At 40.8% G+C, this 6767-nt stretch overlaps 1 long non-coding RNA gene across 1 annotated transcript; it reads left to right on the top strand.

Annotated features, from left to right (window-relative positions):
* Window positions 1–1332: 1332 nt before the first annotated feature.
* On the top strand, window positions 1333–2141 carry LOC132893237 (uncharacterized). Its single transcript, XR_009655537.1, has 3 exons — window positions 1333–1392; window positions 1888–1997; window positions 2096–2141. It is a non-coding gene; the product is annotated as an uncharacterized LOC132893237 (long non-coding RNA).
* Window positions 2142–6767: the final 4626 nt, after the last annotated feature.

Below are 6767 nucleotides of genomic sequence, written 5' to 3'. Positions count from 1 at the left end.
AGCCGCTTTATCCTTCTACAGGGTCGCAGGCAAGCTGGAGCCTATCCCAGCTGACTACGGGCGAAAGGCGGGGTACACCCTGGACAAGTCGCCAGGTCATCACAGGGCTGACACATAGACACAGACAACCATTCACACTCACATTCACACCTACGGTCAATTTAGAGTCACCAGTTAACCTAACCTGCATGTCTTTGGACTGTGGGGGAAACCAGAGCACCCGGAGGAAACCCACGCGGACACGGGGAGAACATGCAAACTCCGTACAGAAAGGCCCTCGCCGGCCCCGGGGCTTGAACCCAGGACCTTCTTGCTGTGAGGCGACAGCGCTAACCACTACACCACCGTGCCACCCCAATGATATAAGTATAAGTGATAATGATAAGTAAATGATAAAAAAGAACAAAAACCAGTTTACTTTCTTAACTCAGCAATGGATTTGACCTTCTATCTTTGAAAGTTTTTTTGCAAATAACTTAACATTTCCAAGATGATCATAAATTAATTCTAAGAAGATTGAAAGTGTTACAAAACCTGCATCTTATACCTAACTGGTGGGAATGGTGGTGTTACAACTTATCCTGGTGTTACTTTCATACCCGGTGTCTCTCATCTGTGTTGTATTGACTTTCATTTCAAGGCATGATATTAAAAAGGGCCAGTACGTATACGTAGCGATATGTCGTTGGATGTCCCACGCTGTCCCATAATGCAGTGCGATTACCACTGCTGTTTACTGGATGACGTCATTTTCGTTATATACCTGGGTGCACGTGAAACTCCCACACCACTCGGTTGGATCGCGACTCTCTTGTGGATCAGCCTGCTGTTACGCTTGGACCATTGAAACAACATTGAGAAAAACACTGGACCACGCTACATTTTCATTCATCCCTGGACATCTGGTACATACCATTATTCAGTCACTATTAATAAAGGGAATTTCGAATACAATTTCAAGCAGTTTAAGAAGTTATGATGAACTTCAGTCATATCACGCGTTGGAGAAATTTCCCTCAACTAGTATCCATTTGAAACAACAACAATGCAGATGCATTATTCAATCGAAAAACGAGTCGAAGTAGTTGTCTTGTTGGAGTGAAAACTTAGCGTTGGTGTGAAAACTTAGCGTTTAAATCGAGCATGTAGGCCTAGGTCGCATGTCGTTTTGAGCTGACCTGTTCTTTTGTGTAGTCTCATTATTGTCTTCATGCTACATTTTATTCTATCAGGTGTCTACCTTAGCCCTTTGTGGAGTAACCGACGTAGGGGTCACAGTGAGGCGGATGCTGCGTAGCCTCCTGGTCAACAGCTTGGCCAGCCAATTTAACTGGGCTGGAAAGGGGGAAAAAACTGTGTTTAAGGACACCAAGATCCATGATGTCCTGTTTGGTAGGTTATGCATGTGCACAAAGCTGTAAAAGAGGGTAAAATAGTAAGCTGTCGCAAGTACTTGCACACTACTTCTAAATGTTCTTTGATAACTCCTTCACTAACTGTAACATTACGATTATAACGACAACGACAAACATATTGTGAAAGATGCAAAGGATTAAAAAGGATTAAGAAACTCACCAGGCGCCTTACTCAGAAAAAGCAGGTGTGCAGGCAAGTCCAGGGAGGCTGACTGAGTGACGAACGGTCCGGTAGTGGCATTTCTATTTCCGCTTTGTGTCAATGGGGAAATTAAAATTTTTTTTTTTTTAATCCTGTTTAAATTGTCACAAGATTCACATCTATGGTTTCTGATTTTTACATATATTTTCTGTACTAGTACCATTACTTGCCACCTACCACTAGAGTGTGACGTGCATAGTCTTAACAACTCAAACTTTAACAATTATCACCATGCAAAGTCTCAATGTTGTTTTGTTCTTTTTCTTTCAGATGCTCTACAAAAGCAGCTGCCAGGGAGCACACACGCTACTTTTAGTGACGCAATCAAGAAGTGGCTTAAGTATGCGCCAGAGAGAGAGGGAGGGATGAGGAGACGTGAGGTAGGGTGGCATTTAGAAACCCATAGCCTACTGCTGACTTTCTTTATCAATGCTGCATCAAATTAATTTTGGTTATGTTTTTCTGTTTCCATGTACAGGTGTCTGCGCCGCAGGAGGAATATAGGCCACAATTATAAATTATAAATAAATCATAAAATGTTTCTAAGAACTTGTTCAAGTGTGTTCTGTTCCTTATAAATGTTAAAAGTTATGCCTCATTAGATAGCTTGACAAACATTAGGAGAGGTGCATTGTTGCATGCATTTTTATATCCTGTTGTACATTAAACAGGACGTAGCCTACGCACATTGATATAAATTAAGTTTCACTTTCATGGTTGAAGTATGCATGTGTGTGTTCATCCTAGGCAAGAGCCCCGATGCTTTATTGTTAGCTAGTTTAATTTAGCCTGTTTTGCTTAATTTGTAGCCTTCCTGTTGTACATAAAACAGGAAGTAAAGTTGGATGAATCATCGCCGAAAATTCAACTATAAATCGACCGAAATCCGTAGTTGAATAAAGGGTGAAAGGGGGTCTATTCTCTGTCGGCCACCATCCACTTTTCAACGTCGTTTCAACGCAAACTCGTATGAGCAAAGCGGTGTTGAATCAACGCCGGTGATCCACGATGATTCGACGGCGTATGGTCAAAGAACATGCCGATGATTCCCCGTCAAATCAACGGCCTTTTGCTATCTGGGGTGGCTACTACTTTTGAGAAAATTATGTGTGTGGAGTGAAAATTGGGGCTGAAAACACAGTTTAAATGAGAAAGTTTGAGCTATTTTTCCAAGCTCTCTACACTCTGCTCCACTGGTGTGTAACGCAATAGACACCCGTTATAAAGGCTGATTTTCTCAGGCTTTATAAGGGGGAGGGGGGGTGGAGACACGGGGGGTGGGAGCATGGCGAGGGCGGACGTGTTTCTTTTCAAAATATGGCTTGCAGGAACCGTTTTTCCAAAATCTCGTACCCCACCTTTAAGGGGAAAAAAACGCTTCGACAATCAGCGTGCGTGCCATTTGCCAACATGCACAAGTCAGGAGCACAGAAAAGAAAAGAGAAAAAGAGAGGAAGAAACCAAGAGACTCAGGGGCTCACTGCATAAATATTTTAAAAAAGATTCGGATGATGCAGCAGGTACAGTGGTGCTTGAAAGTTTGTGAACCCTTTAGAATTTTCTATATTTCTGCATAAATATGACCTAAAACATCATCAGATTTTCACACAAGTCCTAAAAGTAGATAAAGAGAACCCAGTTAAACAAATGAGACAAAAATATTACACTTGGTCATTTATTTATTGAGGAAAATGATCCAATATTACATATCTGTGAGTGGCAAAAGTATGTGAACCTCTAGGATTAGCAGTTAATTTGAAGGTGAAATTAGAGTCAGGTGTTTTCAATCAATGGGATGACAATCAGGTGTGAGTGGGCACCCTGTTTTATTTAACAAACAGGGATCTATCAAAGTCTGATCTTCACAACGCATGTTTGTGGAAGTGTATCATGGCATGAACAAAGGAGATTTCTGAGGACTTCAGGAAAAGCGTTGTTGATGCTCATCAGGCTGGAAAAGGTTACAAAACCATCTCTAAAGAGTTTGGACTCCACCAATCCACAGTCAGACAGATTGTGTACAAATGGAGGAAATTCAAGACCATTGTTACCCTCCCCAGGAGTGGTCCACCAACAAAGATCACTCCAAGAGCAAGGCGTGTAATAGTCGGCGAGGTCACAAAGGACCCCAGGGTAACTTCTAAGCAACTGAAGGACTCTCTCACATTGGCTAATGTTAATGTTCATGAGTCCACCATCAGGAGAACACTGAACAACAACGGTGTGCATGGCAGGGTTGCAAGGAGAAAGCCACTGCTCTCCAAAAAGAACATTGCTGCTCGTCTGCAGTTTGCTAAAGATCGCATGGACAAGCCAAAAGGCTATTGGAAAAATGTTTTGTGGATGGATGAGACCAAAATAGAACTTTTTGGTTTAAATGAGAAGCGTTATGTTTGGAGAAAGGAAAACACTGCATTCCAGCATAAGAACCTTATCCCATCTGTGAAACATGGTGGTGGTAGTATCATGGTTTGGGCCTGTTTTGCTGCATCTGGGCCAGGACGGCTTGCCATCATTGATGGAGCAATGAATTCTGAATTATACCAGCGAATTCTAAAGGAAAATGTCAGGACATCTGTCCATGAACTGAATCTCAAGAGAAGGTGGGTCATGCAGCAAGACAATGACCCTAAGCACACAAGTCGCTCTACCAAAGAATGGTTAAAGAAGAATAAAGTTAATGTTTTTGAGTGGCTAAGTCAAAGTCTTGACCTTAATCCAATTGAAATGTTGTGGAAGGACCTGAAGCGAGCAGTTCATGTGAGGAAACCCACCAACATCCCAGAGTTGAAGCTGTTCTGTATGGAGGAATGGGCTAAAATTCCTCCAAGCCGGTGTGCAGGACTGATCAACAGTTACCGGAAACGTTTAGTTGCAGTTATTGCTGCACAAGGGGGTCACACCAGATACTGAAAGCAAAGGCTCACATACTTTTGCCACTCACGGATATGTAATATTGGATCATTTTCCTCAATGAATAAATGACCAACTATAATATTTTTGTCTCATTTGTTTAACTGGGTTCTCTTTATCTACTTTTAGGACTTGTGTGAAAATCTGATGATGTTTTAGGTCACATTTATGCAGAAATATAGAAAATTCTAAAGGGTTCACAAACTTTCAAGCACCACTGTACTAGCAAAGGCAGTGAGGCAGCTGAGCGAGGTAAGACAGCCAACTTTTTCCAGCCCCGTAAAGTAACCCCAACCAAGGCACGCACGGCACGCAATTAATGTTACAAACGAGGGGAGAGCAAGTCACACTGAACACCATATCAAACGCACAGGGCATTGAATCATTTCATAACCACAACGGCTTAATAACATTGTGTTTCATATATCTGATTGAAGCTAAGAATATTCACATTAGGCCGCAATCATATCCCGCCATTTCTCGAGCGGTGTGTTCTTCTCTGCTTTTCACACTGGACAGTACGCACGCACAGTATACTATGTTCGCCCCCAGCCCTGCCCGAAATCCCTCGTCCATCGCTGCTCCTTCAAGAGCACCCCAATCGCGTGAGTAGAGACTGGGATAAGAGAGGTGTGTGTGTGTGGGTTGGCCCGGGGGGGGCCCATTCAGAGCATTTTGTCCCGGGCCCAGCCAAAGCTGTCAGCGGCCCTGGATTTAGGAGTAGGATTATAATTATATTATAATTCTATATAATTGTAGTAGCATCAACAAATATGTTATGGTCTTTGCACTGAGAGTAAGAGAAATGTGTGTGTGTTTGTGTGGGTGGGTGGGTGGGTGTGCGTGTGTATTGCAATAATGTTTCTGATTGGAGATGTAGGGCCTATAAATACTAGTGCATCTCAAAATATTCAAATATCATGAAAAAGTTAATGTTTGTGTAATTTAATTCAAAAAGGTAAACTTTCATATATTCTATATTCATTATATGTAAAGTGAAATATTTCAAGGCTTTTTTGTTTTAATTTTGATGTTTATGGCTTATCGCTCATGAAAATCAGAAATCCAGTGTCTCAAATTATTAGAATATTTCATGTCGAGTTTGATTAAAACAGTATAAATACCGTGTATGTCTCAGTCTAGTTCACTCATATTCTGTGCGAGACATCGTAGGACAGAAGTAAAACGTACAGCGGAAATCAAAGTGACCAACATCTGCCAACATTGTCAAAAGACACATGCCCTCTTTCGAATGCTGATGTAATCAAGCTTGAAGTTTGTTTGTTTTGATAGCAATAAGGAAAGTTTGAAAAAAGTAGGCAGCAATCGTCATTTAAACTCATTTTTGTGCAATATTTCGTTTGGAAAACAGTTTTCAAAATGTCGGCACTGACACCTGGCTGACACGTCACGTTTCAAAGTCTCATACAAGTCTCGTGAAGATCGCGCGGATCAGTGACATCTGCCGTGGGCCAAACGAACTAAACTCAACATGGCTAAAAACCAAATAGGCCGATAAGTATAATATTTAATTGCAATTAGTTGCCAATACGAGTCACGATATAAGGTTACTAAAATCGAAAATGTAGTTGTCGTTAATTAAGAATGTAACATGTTAATTAAGTTAATTAAGCAAAACTCCAACTCCAATTACATCTCAAAAACTGCACAATAAATTAATCTAGCCCCAAATGTTCAGACACTGAAAAAGTTAAATGCATTTTACTTTTTTTTCTCAGTCTTTTCAAGGGAATCAAGTTAACAGTGGTACACATTTTTGATTTTGCAGTAATATAGCTGCAATATGTGGCCATTATAAGTCAAACCTAGCAACCCTGCTCACTGAACTTAAAAAAACACCAATGTCATTAACATGATAGTAATAGGAGATGCAGTATTCAGGTTTTTTTTTTTTTTTTTTTGTGTGTGTGTGTGTGTGTGTGTGTGTGTGTGTACTGCAATAATGTTTCTGATTGGACCCGACGTAGGGACTATAAATACATACTGTATATATATAACTACAACTACATAATGAGAAACTACAAAATAAAATACATCTCTGACCATCAACTCTGACTGCCATTACTGATTACACTATCACTGAGCTGTACAATACAGTATAATGGAATAAACAGCCCTTACAAAAATTTTGAGGTTTCTGGCAGAGTCTTGTGGTTAACCTTTACGGCAATGTTGTCACAAATTTGGGGCAAGGTCATATTTTTACATTCAAATAT

This window comes from Neoarius graeffei, chromosome 10, assembly GCF_027579695.1.
Source record: "Neoarius graeffei isolate fNeoGra1 chromosome 10, fNeoGra1.pri, whole genome shotgun sequence".
NCBI lineage: Eukaryota > Metazoa > Chordata > Actinopteri > Siluriformes > Ariidae > Neoarius > Neoarius graeffei.
The sequence above is the reverse complement of the archived record's forward strand: the minus strand, read 5'-3'. Positions and strand labels throughout refer to the sequence as shown.